At 40.8% G+C, this 18,351-nt stretch overlaps 1 protein-coding gene across 3 annotated transcripts in view; it reads left to right on the top strand.

Annotated features, from left to right (window-relative positions):
• Positions 1-18,351, top strand: part of LOC119657329 (tetraspanin-9) — an 87,249-nt gene that overhangs the window by 16,207 nt on the left and 52,691 nt on the right. The gene's annotated exons all lie outside the window — the stretch shown is intronic.

Here is an 18,351-nt window from a genome sequence, read left to right as displayed (position 1 = left end):
CCCCTTAAGTTCACCTTAGAATCACAAAGTTTTGCAGCAATATAGGCTACAGCATAGAGCATGATCCTGGCTGATGAAAATCGCGCCATTACTAACAAAGCTACACTAGGTCAAAACTGTCGCTTCTCTGAAAATTCAAAACTATGAATGTCGATATCACTTGAAAGTGGATATTTTCACATAATATATGCATATTTTACGTGCTACATGCTAATGGGACAAATGCACACTCAAATCTCTTTATAAAAGAAATACACAAAACCTTTCGAACCTGAAGCGTCTAGCTTCCGGTTTCCCGACTTGTTTAGAGAGTTTCAGCATCATCAACGGCGCAACAACCTGTATCCGGTCTAGGCCTGCCTTAATAAGGAACTCCAGACATCCCGGTTTCGCGCCGAGGTGCACCAATTCGATATCCCTAAAAGCTGTCTGGCGTCCGCACCTACGCCATTCGCTCCATTTTAGGCAGGATCTGCCTCGTCTTCTTTTTCTACCATAGATATTACCCTTATAGACTTTCCGGGTGGGATCATCCTCATCCATACGGATTAAGTGACCCGCCCACCGTAACTTATTGAGCCGGATTTTATCCACAACTGGACGGTCATGGTATCGCTCATAGATTTCGTCATTGTGTAGGCTACGGAATCGTCCATCCTTATGTAGAGGGCCAAAAAATTCTTCGGAGGATTCTTCTCTCGAACGCGGCCAAGAGTTCGCAATTTTGCTTACTAAGAACCCAAGTTTCCGAGGAATACAGATCATTGTCTTGTACAGTAAGAGCTTTGACCCTATGGTCAGACGTTTCGAGCGGAACAGTTTTTGTAAGCTGAAATAGGCTCTATTGGCTGACAACAACCGTGCGCGGATTTCATCGTCGTAGCTGTTGTGATTTTTGACCCTAGATAGGAGAAATTATCAACGGTCTCAAAGTTGTATTCTCCTATCCTTATTCTTCTTCGTGTTTGACCAGTGTGGTTTGATGTTGTTCGTTGATACGTCTTCGTCTATATTTTGTCTTGCCTTCATTGATGTGCAGCCCAAGATCTCGCCCCGATTGCCGCCTGCTCGATCTGGATGCAGGCAGTTTGTACGCCTCGGGTGGTTCTTCCCATGATGTCGATATCGTCAGCATAGGCCAGTAGTTGGGTGGACTTGAAAGAGGATCGTACCTCTTGCATTTACCTCAGCATCACGGATCAGTTTCTTGAGGGCCAGGTTAAGGAGGACGCATGATACGGCATCCCCTTGTCGTAGACCTTTGTTGATGTCGAATGGTCTTGAGAGTGATCCTGCTGCTTTTATCTGGCCTCGTACATTGGTCAGGGTCAGCCTAGTCAGTCTTATTAATTTCGCCGGAATACCGGAATACCATGGCCGTGTACAGTTTTACCCTGGCTATGTTATCATAGGCGGCTTTAAAGTCGATGAACAACAGTTTTTCCATCGCTTGCCGCACAGAGAAAATCTGATCTGTTGCTGATTTGCCTGGAGTGAAGCCTCTTTAGTATTGGCCATTGATGCTCTGGGCGCATGGGGCAATCCGGCCTAGCAAGATAGTGGAGAATACATTATAGATGGTACTCAGCAACGTGATACCTCTATAATTGCTGCACTGCGTGATATCTCCCTTTCTATGTATGAGACAGATAATGCCTCGTTGCCAATCGTCAGGCATTGATTCGCTGTCGCATACCTTGAGCACAAGTTAATGAACTAGTTGGTCTAACTGGTCGCCTCCATATTTAACGAATTCGGCTGTAATTCCATCGGCTCTTGGCGACTTATGATTTTTTAGCCGATGAATTGCACGGACTGTTTCTCCTAAACTTGCTGGTGGCAGTATTTGTCCGTCGTCTTCAGTTGGCGATACCTCCAACTCGCCGATGTTCTGGTTGTTCAGTAGCTCATCAAAGTACTCAACCCATCGCTCCAATATGCCCATTCTGTCGGAAATCAGATTTCCCTCTTTGTCTCGGCAGGATGAGCATCGAGGTGTATAAGGCTTCATTCTGCTGACTTGTTGGTAAAACTTCCGCGCCTGGTGCGGTTTCTCCCTGTACTTTTCTAGTTCACAGACCTGTTGGTTCTCTCAGTCTTCCTTTTTACGTCTGTGAAGTCGCTTCTCCGCTCGACGGAGTTAGTGATAAGTCTCTGTGCGTGCCCGCGTTCTTTGAGAATGCAACATTACTCGGTATGAGGCATTCTTCCGTTCCGTTGCTAGCTTACATTCATCATCAAACCAGCCGTTCCGACTCCTTTTGTGCCAAGTATGTTTGTGGCCGTATCCATGATAACCTTCTTCAGGTGGTTGTGAAGATCATTTGTTGATGCTTCATCTCCAGGTCCTCTGTTGACTGCAGTTATTGCGGCATCCATTTCCCTCTTATAGATGTCGCGGAGGGTTGTGCTGTGGATGGCTTCAGTGTTAACTCTCACCTGATTGTCAGAGGTAATTCTAGGTGGTATTGTTATTCGAGCTCGGAGCACCATGCCAACGAGATAGTGATCCGAGTCTATATTGGCCCCCCTAAATGTCCTGACATTCATCAAGGCTGAGAGGTTGAGGCGTTCGATCAATACGTGGTCAATTTGGTTGAAAGTGGTCCCGTCTGGAGAGGCCCACGTATGTTTGTGGACCGCTTTCCGCGCAAATCAGGTACTTCCAACAACCATTTCGTGTGACCCTGCTAATTGAATAATCCGCAGTCCGTTATCATTTGTTTTTTCGTGTAAGCTATGGGAGCCAACGTATCGCCTGAATACGGGCTCCTTCCCTACTTGGCTGTTAAAATCCCCAAGTATGATTTTCATATCATATCTGGAACCGGCTTCGAGGGTTCGTTCTACTGCCTCGTAGAAGGTATCCTTCTCCGACTCTGCAGTCTCCTCTGTAGGGGCGTGAACGTTAGTGAGGCTTATATTTCTAAACTTGCCTCGCAAGCGCAGAGTGCATAGCCTTTCGCTTATGTTTTCAAAGCCAATAACAGCAGGTTTGATTTTTTGGCTGACTAAGAAACCTACTCCGAGCACATGGTTTACTGGATGACCGCTATAATATATATCGTATCTCTTGTAACGCTGTTACATCGACCCTATATTGGGACAGGGTATCGGCTAGCTGCTCATCAGTTTTATCTCTGTACAGAGAGCGCACGTTCCATGAGAAAATGTGCAAATCGTTAGTCCGTTGTCGTTGCCGAGTTCGTCGTTGTAAAGTCCGTCCTGTCCGAAGCTCCTTTCGTGGCTTCGTAACATGGGTTTTCAGTGTAGGGTTGGCAGCCCTACCCAACCCCCAACCTGGAGGACCAGTTGGTACAATTTGTCCCGTTTTTAGGCGCGGGCGACTCGCCTTCATCCTTCTCCGTCTGCAGCTTTTTGTTACGAAAGAGCTCCCAGCGGCCACCACGTGGAGGTGGAGATAGGATTTGGTAGTAGAGCTGTTTGTGTTGGTTCAGCAGGCATTTCCCAGGTTTTATGTTCCATCGAGGGTACCAATCCACGTTTCGCCCTGGGACCTATACTACCCTTTAACCACCTTAGTTGTAGTCGAGTTTTGAGTAAAAGAAATAAATGTATCATTGTTATTAAGTTCGTGTTCTTCACATTGCGTGCAACTGGGCACCTGCAAATATCTCTGCATTTAGTATAAATAAAATTTCAATTCCAATATCCTACTTAGCTCCTGCCGGTTCCTATTTGAGAGCCTAGTTTCAGGCAAAAGTTTATGAAACACAACTATGTGGTGTAAAATTTTCAGAAAATTAAATTTTTACTGTTTGATTTTTCAATAGTTTATAACTTTACAAATAACATATAAAATTTTCAAGATCATATCTCAAATAGTTTTCAAGTTACTGCCTTCTAAGAGTAGCTGCTTGTCAGTTATAAATGCGGCTATCTGCTGCTTCGATAGGAATGCTTATTGACACTATCTATATGTCACCATATATCTTCCTTAGTCGTAACACATTAGCCTCACTCACTGGTGGCAGACCTAATTAGGTCTGCAAGGCCTTAAAGATCTCGGACTGCACTGTGGTGATTTCATTCAGGTCCTTCAACTCCTTTTGACCGCCAATCAGATCCACTCAGATCAGTCAGGAAGGCACATAAGATTTCCGCATAAGTTAACTCGTTGGTTTTGATAATGATTAGTTCGTCCGCCTTGGGTCTCTTTTGGAACCATTCTGCCGTGGTCCAAGTAGAGTCTTCGGTGTTGTGAGTGAGCTTTTCTGCATGACAAGATATCGGTTTCTTCTTTCTTTTTTTTCCTGCTCATTGGGAAGATTATACCACTTCATTTGGATCCTGTCGTCGTTTATTGCGGATTTCGGAAGCATCCTTATCACTTCGAAAGGTTTCTTTGCCAAAGATCTTTTAAGGAAGAGAACATTGTTTGGGTTCCTACTGCAACCATCGCATTCTGTTCGCTGATCAACACTATTCCATCTTCATTTGCTTCAGCGTCCTTTTTAGCTTAGAAGTACGTTGTTCTGGTAGAACGCACTTGACCTTTAATCGCGTGGAGCATGTTATTACTTTGATTAACGTACTCTATGAGATTATTGATTATTGATCCCAGCTGTGTGAACGCGTCACCCTCAGCTTCAGCAGTACTGCTGACACTTATTCGGTGCAAAATGCATTTCCGCCGAAAGCTTGAAAAGGTCATTCGCGCTAAAATATAACAATGGTAACTCCATACTGGCCATTTTGCTGTGGGAAGCCTACCGCAATCGTCGGCTTCCTGTACCGTTTGAAGTAAGTTAACTCTGCCTGCCCGGCTGTCCATCTGTCACACGCACTTTTCTTAGAAACGGTTACATATATGGACACAGAATTTTGTAGAAAGGTTGGAACTATGAACCTCTACGCATGCGGTGATGAACGTTGAACTTAAAGAAAGAAGAAAAGTGGGGTGCAAACTGTTTTTTTCGTCAAATATAGCTATGTGGGGTATCAAATGAAGATTAGTTTCCGAAGCAGGTACCAAATATATATAATATATATCTCGACGGTTCCACGGTTTCAGTTATCATTGCCATGGTTTATAGAAAGGGACAAAAATGCTGAGCAAGGGATAATTTGGTTGTGGAACGGTAATGGTTTGCACTGCATTAGAATGCAACTTACAGTCAAAAATTCTGTTTTTCACTTCCCGATTTACCAGAAAGGAAAATTGTGGAGGCGGTTGCCGGAATCGTTTACAGCAAATCCAAACAAATTCAAGACGTAAAGAAAATAGAAACAACTGTTACCTCCGCATTGGGCCAGATTCCGAGAAACTTGATTGGAAAATTAAATAAAAGTTATAAGCTTACCAAAATGAAAGAAAGTAGTTATAAAAAGATGGAAAGCTCAATAAAATGCTAAAATATCATAAAAACTGGGTTTGATTGCTTAAATTCAATCCTATGAGGCGAGATTCAGTTCTTTTTTTTAATCATAGAAAACCTCAGTTCATTACTCTGGAAAATGTAATGGGATGCCATCACCTGAGACAAATTCTCAGCTTCTGGGGATCGTTTAATTTTTTTAATTTTCTTGAAAAACAGGGGGTGCCTTATTGTGGCGAAACTTGTGGTAGGGCATTTATTTTCACGGACCTTCATTTCAGTATCTCGGTTGATGAACCGCTTCTCTTTTGGTCATCTCGAGGGTTACAAAGATCGCTTTATTGATCGTATCTTTAACACGGTTCCACCATACTTCTGTTGTTCTGTTAGTGGCAGTGATAGCGAATCGATTGATTTAAGCATCTTGTGTCAATGCTATCAGTCACGTTATGAATTGCTTCATGAATTAGCGCAACCTGGATAAAGTGGCGTTCCAAATCTGGTGTTCTTTGTGATCGACATGTCAACGAACACCTCAAACTTAAAATTGACCAGAATGTCGTTCCCCTGTTGCCCTCTATGGTTCTGAGTGTTGACCGACTATAAAAGACAATGATTGGCGTCTCGCGTAATGGAGACGAAGATGTTGCGTTGGACAAGTGAGGTGACACGCCTTGATCAGATCTGAAATGAGGATATCCGGTATCGATATTCGGTTACAACGATCGTGAAAAAATTGTGAGAAAGGCATCTTTGCTGGTATGGGCACGTAATTCACGCTAAGGAGCATTTACTTGTGAAGATTGGTGTAAACATCGAAGTAAATGGTGAACGTTCAAAAGGTCGGCCAGAACAACGGTGGCTTGATGTGCTGGAAATTTGAAAGTCTCGTGACAGCATTCAGGTTGAGTAAATGAGCGAACAAAATGGCGCAACCGATCACGACGAACCGATCCTGCTTATAAACAGGCGTCATCTAAAGAAAAAGAAGAAAAGTCTTATTATTTTTACCAGCACTGTGCATCTGCGGATATGCAAAAGAAGTAACTGGAATTTCCGTGACGAATGTGCCATTGCGAATAGACTGGTTTCAATAAATCCCCTGCATTATGCTTTCCAGTCGCCTTTTCGTGATGCTTTCATCGGTTTGCGTTGCTGTATTTTCCTGGTCATTTGATTTACCGCATTTACTCCATTGTGTACTATTATTTAATTGTTCTTTGGGGTTAACTACTAACAGGCTTGTTTATTATCATCGCTATTATCCATACATGCCTATCTTCCGATAGTCTACGATTTAAATCCTGTTCCAGGTCGCCAGCATTGCTGCGAGTTTGACATTTGATGAACTATTTTCCACAGAAGAATGCACGCTAGTGCAGTGAATTTGGGGTACGTTTTTACTTTCTAACGAAACGATTACATACTCATACCCATCACTTTTTTTAAAGCTCTTAAGCCGACGTCCCTTTTTTCCATGGTACTCAGCCGACTCATTTATGAATCAAAATTTTACATCCCGTACGAGTATGCCAACATAATCGATTATGTTGACTAAGAACTTTTAAGTGGGCACTTGTTAATGTAGGGCAAGGTGGAGCCCTCCTTACCTTTTTTCAACTCTTTCACTTCTTTTGTGCTCTCTGCCACTCGAGTTCATGTTCTGTTGGTCATTGTCTCCATGGATGCTTCTTTCACGGGAAAATGGGTTGGGTGTGTGTGGAATTTTAATTGAAGGCATGTCATAAGTACGGGCTTGATATGGTCTTATCGAAGTTCGGTGGGAAATGCACATACCTGTGTGGCCACAGAATGTCGAATTTCGATAAGAATGTTATTTACGGAGCAGCTAACTTACCTTTTCTGATTTATTGATAACAGTTTGTGTAGCACAAAGTTTGATAATGAAGTTTATTAAGCAGCGTTTTATTATAAATGGTAGTTTGCAATGTTATTACAGGTTGGGAGCAGCAGTGCACAATGGAAGGAATTAGATGATAGGTGCACCAATACTTATCTATATATATTTATCAATGTTTAAACGTTTCTTTTTGCCGGAATTTGTGGGGTCGGTTTTTTGAGAAATGATACAAAATAGTAGCTATTTTTATTTTTCTATTATTATACTAAAGCTCGAATTGTTAAAGTACTCGGAATATTTTTATCATTTAGGTTAGGCTAATAAACATCATCATTTTATTTTAATAAGCCGTAGCAACTTAATTTGCGTTTTGCTTTTTTAAAAAATGGCGCCCAACGTGGGGTAAGTTTTACTAATGTGAAACTTTGGGAAAGAGCTTGTTCTGGTTCCAAATTTCGTTTTTGTCTGACAAAAATGGTACCAGTTCCAAATTGTATTTCCGACTTTGAGCTCTTATGGAGTATATCTGGTGCCTTGTCCCAAATTTGATGGTCTTAGGCCTTATTTTTCTTATGATACAAACGTTCTATCGAATACCATAAAAAATTATCATTTTCAAGATTCTATGGAAAATCAATTTGTCTGTCTGTCTGTTTGTCCGTCAGCTTGTTTTTCAGAAACGTTATACCTCTTAACGCGAAATTTCGTGGAAAGATTAAAACTATGAACCTCCGCGCGTACACTGATTGACATTATTTTATATGGAGGTTAAGGGAAGGTTTGGTGGGAATTCTGCTATATGTAGTGCGTTTCCCAAATTTACGATCGCTTCCCATTTGGTCTGTTTAGCCTTGGTTTTTTGTCAACCATTAATCGGATTTAGAACATCCAGGCCATCATCTTTCTTTACAACAACAGCTTTCAGTATCATGACGTTAGTGACCTTAAGACAGCAGTATTCCTCCGCGGAGTACTACCCAACCCTAAATTACGTAAAATCTTGTGCATATTGTGAGAAACAGCATTATCAAACTTATTAACCACTCTGAAAAGCTCCCAAAATATTAATAAGCGTTTATTACTTATTTTGGGTTTTCCATCGAGAAATACGTTGTTTCTATAATTATGAAACGGTCGAATGTCCGATATTTACAATTTTCCGGTTATTTTGCCCATAACATTTTAAATGGAAAAAAATTAATTTAATTTCGATTACAACGAAAGGTTAAACATGGCAAATCAGAGGTGGCCCTAAATTTATGAAGCATACTTTATTATTTACAAAGTTATAGTAAGTTATAGTCTTAAGTTGAGTTTGAGTAGGGTTCCCCATATGTTTACAATCGAGGGCACTTTTATGCTTGAGTAGTAGCAGCTTCTTAATCTCATCACCCTGAGTTCGAATCCCAGTCGATGGTGGGTGCGCCCTTTTGGGTTACAACCATGGCTTGGCATGAGGTGAAAATATAAATAATCACGGGAAGCAAATCAAAAATAAATGTAACATAAAAATGTAAATAATCGTAAAACTAAAAATAAAATGAAAATTTTCAAAATACGAACATAAGAAAATGTAATAAAAATGAAAATACAAAAATAAAATGCCGCCCTCGTTATGAGCTCTGATAGGATCATTTCAGTTACTGCCGTCGACGAACTCAAAACAGTTCCGGGCCATTCTTTGGGTTCGTGATAATAGATAGATAGATACTAGACCCGTTACGACAGGTCGTAATTAGATGAAATGAATCACCAAGCATGAAATCTTTTCCACCCTGGGTTTGCCTTTGGCACGAAACCCCCATTTGCGGAACTCTGTAAACCTCACCGCTCACGGCTGCAGCAACAGATTCGTCGTTGGACGAAACTGCAGCACAGCGGTACGCACTCAAACAAAATAACTCGTAGAACGTACGCGTATCGGGAAGCTTTCGCTATTCGTCCAATAAAACTGAAAACACTGCGCGCGACTCCTCCAGTTTTGAATTTACCTGAACAGTTTCAAGCTCTTAGCCAGAAACTTCTTCCTTCGACCATAAGCATCCTGCTTACGTATGCCGCAACCTTGCTGATGTTAGTTTTGGAGCCATCACGAACAAAACTTCTTTGCACTCTTAGATCGAATTGACATTTTTATTCGCTTAAACTTACTTTTACCACTTTAGTTTACATTAGGAGCATAGTAATTCAACTTTTCAAAGTGGGGCTTGCTTTTTGACTATAACGAAAGCTGCTCAAATGCTAGATATATTGCGAACGATTTGGCATAACGCTTCATCCCAACGGCGCTGCATCAGTCAAGCAGATCTTTCTCAAGCCCGCATCTTCCCAACAGTGGGCCGTTAGATTTCAGCATCCGCATGCATCATATTTCGCTTTAACCAGAAACAAAAGTTAGCAATCCATTTTGTAATATCCAATATGGTTAACTCTATGTGCAAAGGACAACAAAACGGGTTAGTGATCGTTTTCGAAATGTCACGAAACTTCTATATTAACCTTGAGGTATTTAATTAATTTGAGGATTTTTTGGGAAGTTAAAATGTAAAAGGGTTTTGTAAATAAAATCATGAAAATTGAAAATGATCAGTCTAAAAATTAATATTTTACAATAAGGGGATGTTGGAATGGGAAAATCGAATGGCGGTGTTGAAGGGAGTCAAGTCAAAGAAAAGAAAATATGGTGCATACCAGAAAATGAATCTCCCATTCGCTCATCACAGCGCCAAGAGAATGAATTCATGCGGATGCCGAGAACCACACATACTACACCATCCAAATGAAGTTATAGAATTAGGTCATTGGCATATTTTTTTCTGCCCTTAGCGGGGTTGGCTTGGCGTGATCAGCACATTGCAGGATTTTATCTAGTTCGTGCCTAGGAATATCCTCTGTGAAGAGCTAGATAAAGGTCGCAAAGAGCAGGGCTAGTTTGGAGAGAACGAGGGTAGTTAATGGTGCACAAACAGAGAAAAAGAACAAACGTAAAAATATATTTTTTTGCAAATTATAAATTTAATTTTGTGTTCGAGGAAGAAACTTGATGGATTCTTTTCTCGAATTTTTGTTTTTATGTGTAAGATTGTTGAAACGCTTAGTGCATTATTTGGCTAGGTTCTTATCTGCCAGGTGTGGCGGGCTTCTTCCACAAGATTGCCGTCTAAAACACTTCTGCCTCAAACTGGAACCTCCACCCTGGAACCGCTTTCACATTATTTCGGAGGGGCTCCATAATTTTAACTTTGCCGGGCCTTAACTTTCAAAATTAACCCATGTTTCTTTGAAATAATAAAAAATTTGTTGTTTCTTTTTCGTTGGTGTAGATATTTGTTCTTGTAAATACCGATATTTCGGGAACCACTTGTTCCCTTCATCAGTGCTAACAAGTCAGTCAGATAACCCATGTTTCTTTTCACGTTTGCCATCAAGGTTTGTTGAAGTTTGCAATTTTCTTTTTCCAAAGAACATCTTCAATGAATATTTATGTGGCGTTCCAGTGCTGCTCAGTTTTTTAAGGTTTTGTGTGAAACAAAATCTGATTAAAATTGGTTTACTGTCTGTCTGTCTGTTTGCCTTTTTGTTTTTTGGGGAGGTGGAAATCTTCAAAAGACGCTGGTCTAGACACGCCAGTGTGGGGGTTTTTTACTCATTAAAACCACCCCCGACTCCCCTACCTCGCAGAACCGCCATAAATCAGCTCACTTCAGCTTATATACAGTACTAATGGGATAAATGTCCACCGAAATGTTTTTATAAAAGAAATACACAAAATTTTTCATACAGAAACTTCCAGCTTCCGTTTTCCCGTGCTGTGTTATCTTTTCAACAGTGTTGTTAACATTATTTGCGCCAACTCCCCACCCAATCTCAGCTTTTTCATTCCGCCATCTTTTGCAGCTGAAGAAGCATAATTTATTTCGGCATCGTCACAAATGCAGCTAGGATCTTTCCTGTTGTTCATGCGACGAAGATATGAGTATTTGAAAAAATACCTACATATGTTCGGAAAAGAATTTCGGTAGGTAGGAATTTACTTCGTCAAAGTATCTTTCGGATTTCATCGCCTCAGCAGCTGCGTCCTTGATTTCTCCCGGAGTTGATTCTTGCCAGCCGTGGTTGTAGTATTTTCTTAAATAGTTTGTTACTTAGATTTTTGTGGTGTTCTCCGAATTTATTTACTTTCAATTTATACAATTGTTCTTGGTTGTCTTGAACCTTGCTCGTGTAAAAATCGCACCAAGCCCCCTAATTCTAGTTAGTTTTCTTCCTTGTGGTACTATAGCCCATAGTAATCTACGACTTGTTCCAATCTTGGGTATCAACGCCTTACAGCTTGATATGGTTCGTTGTATTGTCGCATTACCACGCGTCCCAGTGTTGACATTTACTTCAAATGAACTCAGGTGTTTATCTACTTTAGCCAGTAAGAGTTCACATTTCAAATTTGAAATATTCCATTTTCTTGTGGCCCGTGTTCTTCGAGGCTAGCGTGATTTCCGCGATAATTCCCGCATATACTGGCCTTATGAGGTTTGTAGTGGTAGCTGTGTGTGCCTTAGAGTTAACATCTCTTGTTACAAGTAAAGGTCCTCCCAGTTCTTTCGCTTTGTTTTTAAGTTTCTATTGGAACTCTTCACTGTTGAAATAGTTCCTGTACCAGTTTTGCCCTTAAACTTAGTTCTGCTAGGCAGCATCTACTTCTTCTTCTGCTCTATTAGTGCATCTCCAGGTCTATTTTTTTGAATGTTAACTTGGAGAACTTTCATTTACGCAGGGCACTTGTAGGATCCCAGCATATGACCAGTGGGCTTGTGTCTAGCATTCTAGCATAAGAAACATTTTGTTATTCTGTCACGTCAATTACTGTTGTGGCCTTCTCCGCCGCAACGGTAGTATTGCGTACTTTGGAGTCTGTACAATTCATCCCTGGATAAATTAAATATATGTTACGTTTTTGCATTTAGGCTTTGCTCCCCTCGTTTTTTCTTGCCTCTTTTTGAGAAGCATCTAACAACGCTCTAACTTGAACTTTGAATTTGCCTAGGCTGTTCAGCAAAGGTCTTCACAGCATTTTCTATTACTTCTGTAACAGTGAAAGATTCCTGGTCACGTACGAGTATCTTAACTGGCGCCATTGGTCTTAACTATTTAACGCATTTGCTTCTTGCAGCAATTCAGGTTTATTTTTTTTCTACACCAAGGATGTACGAATAAGGCTGCAGTTATTGTCTTCCTGATAGCGTTATCCTTTACAGCTTCTGGATGAATTAAACAATTGAGAGGTGAAGATGGCTTACGGTTCTTGCTAGGGCAGAGGCAACTAGTCAGACGCTGCAATGGTAGCAGTGTAGATATTAAACAGTTCTTACTACATACTACAAAGCTAAAATTGACGAGCTGCCTCTTCTTTGGTATGAAAAAGTAAGCTGTCCGTAGTAAATGGATGTGGACTGTTTCACAGAAATTATTTTGACCATCAATGCACTCAAATGAGGTAAAACTGCTGGGTTTGACGGTATCCCTGCATAGTTATTTATCGCTACACCTGCAGTTACTGCAGATCTGCAATTTCCCCTCGTACGCAAATCTTGGGAGTTCAAGACTTTTCCTTTCCAAAAGAGTGCACTCGTTTTAAGTGTGACAATTGAAGGGTGTTCCACGCCACTGTAAAGATAATAGCTAAAATAATCCTGGAAGCAATCAAAGAACAACTTGAAAACTTGATCAATAGAGAACAGACTGGTTTCCACTTCAGATCCTCCTTGATTGACCACATCAACACCTTGCAGTGCGTAGAGTTTAGATTCTTGCTTCGCCTGCTCTTCATCGATTTCGAGTGTGAACAATAAGTTTATCTAGCGTGCTTTACGCAGAAGGGGCATTCCTGAAAAACAAAGAGCTATCATCAGAGCGACGTATAATGGCGTAAAATGTCACATACTGCGTCGCAGTAAAATCTTGGAGGATTTTAAGGTCTAAGCAGAGCCTGTCAGGGTCGTATTTTGTCACCGATATTATTTCTTCTTGTTATCGGCTACGTTCTTCATACTGCCTTGTACAGAAGACATAGGGTTCAATGACTGACTACGTCTAGGTTAGATGACATCCTTCTTCAATCACCTCGAGTACGCTGATAACATCTGTTTGTACTCTTACGATCTCAGCGAGTCATGGACCTTGCTTCAATATCTCTGGATTGGAAAGATAAGCAAGTAAAGTTGGACTGAAGATAAATACCAAAAAAAATCAAGGTACTCAATCTGACGGATCATCGCACTTTCCCTATGTGTTATAACAGAACATTGATCAATTCGTATATCTATACATTTATTTCAACACCAAGATCAGCTTGACACTGTTCTGTGCTGTGTTGTTATATGGGAGTAGCACATGGGAAGTGACAACCATTGCCAGTCTGGGATCTATCATCCGAGTGCGCTGGCCCACTACTAAAGAAGCACTGCGTCGGTGCACAGACCTGGGACCCGTGTGTGATGTGATCAGAACGCGGAACTGGCGGTGGTTCGGCCACACATTAAGGAGGGGCGAGAATTGCATTGCTAGCTACGCCATTCAGTGGCGAACAATGTCAAAAAGCTCTTCAAGCTCCTAAACAACATTTTTCACATCTATACCCATCTTCCTCTACTTCATCTTTACAGTTTTTATTCTTCGTGAGATTCGTTTGCATTCCACCAATTTTTATTTTGCTATTCAATCAGCAAATAAAATAAAATTTTCTCGATAATGCATCAGCAGGAGTCATTGTAACGGTTCACTCGGATTGAGCCAAATCCTGTAAAAGGAGGGTTTTCTTTCGCTTTTAACTGAGATTCCAAACTGAAACTAGAATAATATAATAAACTAATAAAGTTTCTGGCAACAGTCATGGGTGGCATACCACCTTATCAGTCCGTACATCTGAGGGTGGTAATACCTTAGAGCCCATCAGTATACGGAGTGGCATCTTCCAGGGGGATTCGTTGAGTCCCCTTTGGTTTTGTATCGCACTGAACTCCCTCTCATGGCTACTGAATGATGCTAGAGGGCATGGTTTTGCAATAAAATATGGCCTACGTGGTAAGTGCGAACTGACACACTTGATGTACTTAGATGACATCAAGCTGTATGCTGGGACTGACAACCATCTTAGAAGTCTGTTGCGAATAATAGACATGTTCCGCCGTGATATTCGGATGGAGTTTGGATTAGACAAGTGTCGAATCCAAGCCATTCGCAAAGATCATCACGAGCCGCTTGCCGGACATAGCATTGGTGACCTCCACATCGAAGCTATGACCGAGACAGACTTCTACAAGTACCTAGGAATTCTGCAAGGGACCCGTGCTCGAGTTGATCTGAAGGATGCTCTGCTGTCCGAATTCCTGCGACGTGTAAAGCTGGTGCTGAAATCGCATCTGTCGGGGAATAATAAAATATGCGCGTTGAATGTATTCGCTATCCCTTCACTGGCTTATGCATTCGGAATATTGCCGTAGACGAAGACCGACCTGGAAAACGTCCAGCGGCGGATACGGACAACTATGTCCAAATGCATCATCCAAAGTCTGCCGTGGAGCGGATGAACCTGCCTCGTAACATCGGAGGTAGGGACATGGTTGACGTGGCCGCACAACATCATCGCCAAGTCGACTCGTTCCCCGCTTATTTTTACAGCAAAGAGCAGACGAGTCCCTTGCATGCGGCTGTCTGTAAGGCAGACTGTGGACTGATTCCACTCGAAGGATCGATCTTTCAATCCTCTGAGTGGGGTGAAGTCGGACCAAGAGCGGATCGATGAATGGAAGTCGAAGGCACTGCACCGTAGACACGTGTATTGTCTTTGGCAGCCATTTGTCGAACAGATGGCTGTGTGCTGGGGAGCTCTTTGCTGAGACGGAGGGGTTCATGTGTGCCATTTAGGACGGCGTGGTCGCCACCCGAGCTTATAAAAAGCTCATCTTGAAAAAACGGGTGGACCAGTACAGAATGTATGGTTAGGCGTTAGAGACGTTGGACCATCTCATTTCTGGCTGTATTGTTATGCCACCGGTGCAATACATCACCAGGCATAATGCTGTATTTAAGGTTATCCATTAAAACCTTGCATTCAAGCATGGGTTTACGGGTTTACCGATATGAGCCGCAAGCAGTACTTGATAGTTCTGCTTACGGCATGTGTTGGGACCGGCAAGTTCTGACTGATCGCCACACTCTATACAAGAAGCCTGACGTACTGTTAGTTGACAAGACGGGTCGCTCCGCGTATATTATTGATGTTGCTATCCCCCATAATAGCAACATTGAACGGAAATGCGTGGAGAAGAAGATGAACTATGAGCTATTGGCTCGGGAAATCAAAGAAATTTGGCGTCTCGAGCGGGTGGTTGTAGTTCCCATAATATTGTCAGCTACAGGTATTGTACCTAAATCCCTCATGGCTTCCCTTGATGTCCTGGGACATTCGCACAGTCTGGTTCAAACCATGCAGAAGTACACCATTCTGCATACGTGCTCGATGTTGCGGGGAATACTCGACGGATTCTCCCACTGACCTATCACCGGCCACCACCACCAGTGCCCCTTTAGTTTTTAAGTAGGTAGGATCGTCCGAGCCTAAATGCTTCGTTTTTAGTGCTATTTTTAGTTAAAATTCGGCATCTGCCGAGATGGTGATAACTCGGATAATAATAATAATATACTGAGATCCAACTAGTTTACATGAATGTAAATGTAAATGTGGGATGATATCCGCTTATTAGAACTGATTTTCCAAATTTTTCAGATACAGGAGAGGGTCGTCGGCATTCCAATATATTAGCTCAGAACTATTGTAATATCTTCTTCAAAAATCGCTGTTTAGAAAGTTTTGTGGCATTCAAATTTACTTAAAAACGATGATACCCATAAAAACCTATACAATGTTAACATTTATCATTTTGAGCACTTTTCGATGATTGGAATAACTTAAGCAGACGTAGGCATTCATCGAATTACTATATTATGAATGACAAATATATATAGTATTTCCTTTCCTAATCTAACATATCGTCTTAATTTTTTGTCGCATACATTTTGTTCAGTTTATTCATGGTCACGTTGACTTTCCCCTGACAGCAGCATCAAATCCCAAAAAACCTATAAAACAACTATTCGTTAGTTTCAGATAAAGCCATCATAAGATTTAACAGCAGAGCGAAGAGATAATCTGACACTAAGATCATGAGGATGACGAATATGTTTTGCTCTGAAGACCTCACGTTCTAAGAGCCTCAATGCGTTTCATGTGTCTTCAAAAAAGCCATCACCAATCAAGGCTTTGTGGGACAAACAATGAAATTTTGATCTATAGGATTTCCTTCTTTATTCTGGGGGCGATGCAATGAATTATGGTCTCGTATAAAAACGTAAATAATGCAATGAACGCATTAGTAATGATAAAATTCGGGGCTATGGAGTAAATGTCTACATGACTGCCACAGGTTTGAAGGAAACCTTTACGTATAACACGAAACAAAATCGTATTAATTTAACTTGGCACTAAAAAGTTAATAACAAAGTCGTCACACTGTGATATTTTGTAAGTTTATGAATTGTTCAGATTTTACTATTAATTTGAAAGCAAATTGGATGTACGCTTTTATTAGCAACCGATCGGAGTGAATGAATTACATCTTCAGAGAATACCTCACACTGATAGTATGCATCCAGAAATTTTGTGATCATCGAAAAATCCACACTTCAGCTAACTCTGTGTGCTAATCCATCCGTGATGTAAATTCAAACTAATTGAGGCTAATTGTCTTCAAATATTCGAAAACTGTGTACGACATCTTTTGAGTGGGTCTTTGTCTTTGCCTCTTCAGTGTTTCTATCAATCACCTTTCCCATGGAAAAATAGTTTCCCAAAAGAAAAATATTTTCCCATACTTTGAATGACAATAGATACTCTGCGAACCTTGGGAACGAACACCCATTCATTAAGCAAATTTATTCACACTTCTTGAGGATAGTTTTACGACAGAATAAGGGCGGTTGCAAGTAAATATGGAAATTATGGATAATTTTTCGGTTCTCATTAGATACCGTCGTTTAATTGTGAAAAATCTGAATGTCTAATGAATAAAATGTATCATTCATCTGTTTATTTTTTCGAAAAGGTACCATTTCTAAGAAAAGGAATATCAAAAGATTTTATGCTACAGTATAACCTCACCTTTTTTGTTGCGTCAATTTCTTTGTCCTACCTTCCGTTTCGAAATATGTTTCTATAGCATTTACCTTTAATCATTTTAATATATTTTAAAATTGTAACAAGTCGGGGAACCGGAAGGTTCAGGTATGCAAGGTTTTGTGTATTTCTTTTATAATAATATATCATTTGAGTGTGCATTTGTCCCATAGGTACGTAGCAGTAATATATGTATATATTATGTGAGAATATCCACTTTGAAGTGATATTGATACGCAAAGTCTTGAATTTGCAAAGAGGTGACAATTATATTTATTATTATAACTTTGTTAGTAATAGTGCGATTTTCACCAAACTTAGTAGAATCATGCTCTATATCATAGAATACATTGTTTCATGGTGCTCGGATGAACTTAACCTAATCACTGAAAATTATAGTAATATATAGTTGTACTATTATTAACTTTATTTGAACGAACATCGGTATGGAGAGTATTTTGGAGCGTAGGCCCCATATTGTGGCAGCCTCTTGATTTTTTCAGACTTTTCGGTTGAGTAGCTTCTGAGAATGGCCCGGTTAAAGAAATAATCATTTTCAACCCCCCTCACTCTCGGCCGTAGGAATAAATGTCAAAATTAAGACCGGCTTCGGAAAGTACTGATCGAGACCTCTCATTTTATACCCCACATGACTATATTTGCTGAATAAAAAATATATACTCGCCTTTTGCATGTATGGGGAACCCCCCTTAAATGTGAGCTAGAATGATATAACTCATGCATGCAACCTTCCCCGAGAAAAATGCTTGTGACAGACAGCCAGTAAACCGATTTTGATAAGGTTTTTTTACATAAAACCTTAAAAAGTGGAAAACGCGCACGCAACTAGACATACCCAACAAGGCGTCAGTGTAATAACTGATAGTTGGTATAATAGGCCACTATCTATTGCACCTGAT

The sequence above is a fragment of the Hermetia illucens genome, chromosome 5, assembly GCF_905115235.1.
Source record: "Hermetia illucens chromosome 5, iHerIll2.2.curated.20191125, whole genome shotgun sequence".
In the NCBI taxonomy this organism is placed as follows: domain Eukaryota; kingdom Metazoa; phylum Arthropoda; class Insecta; order Diptera; family Stratiomyidae; genus Hermetia; species Hermetia illucens.
This window is presented reverse-complemented; position numbering and strand designations above follow the sequence as displayed.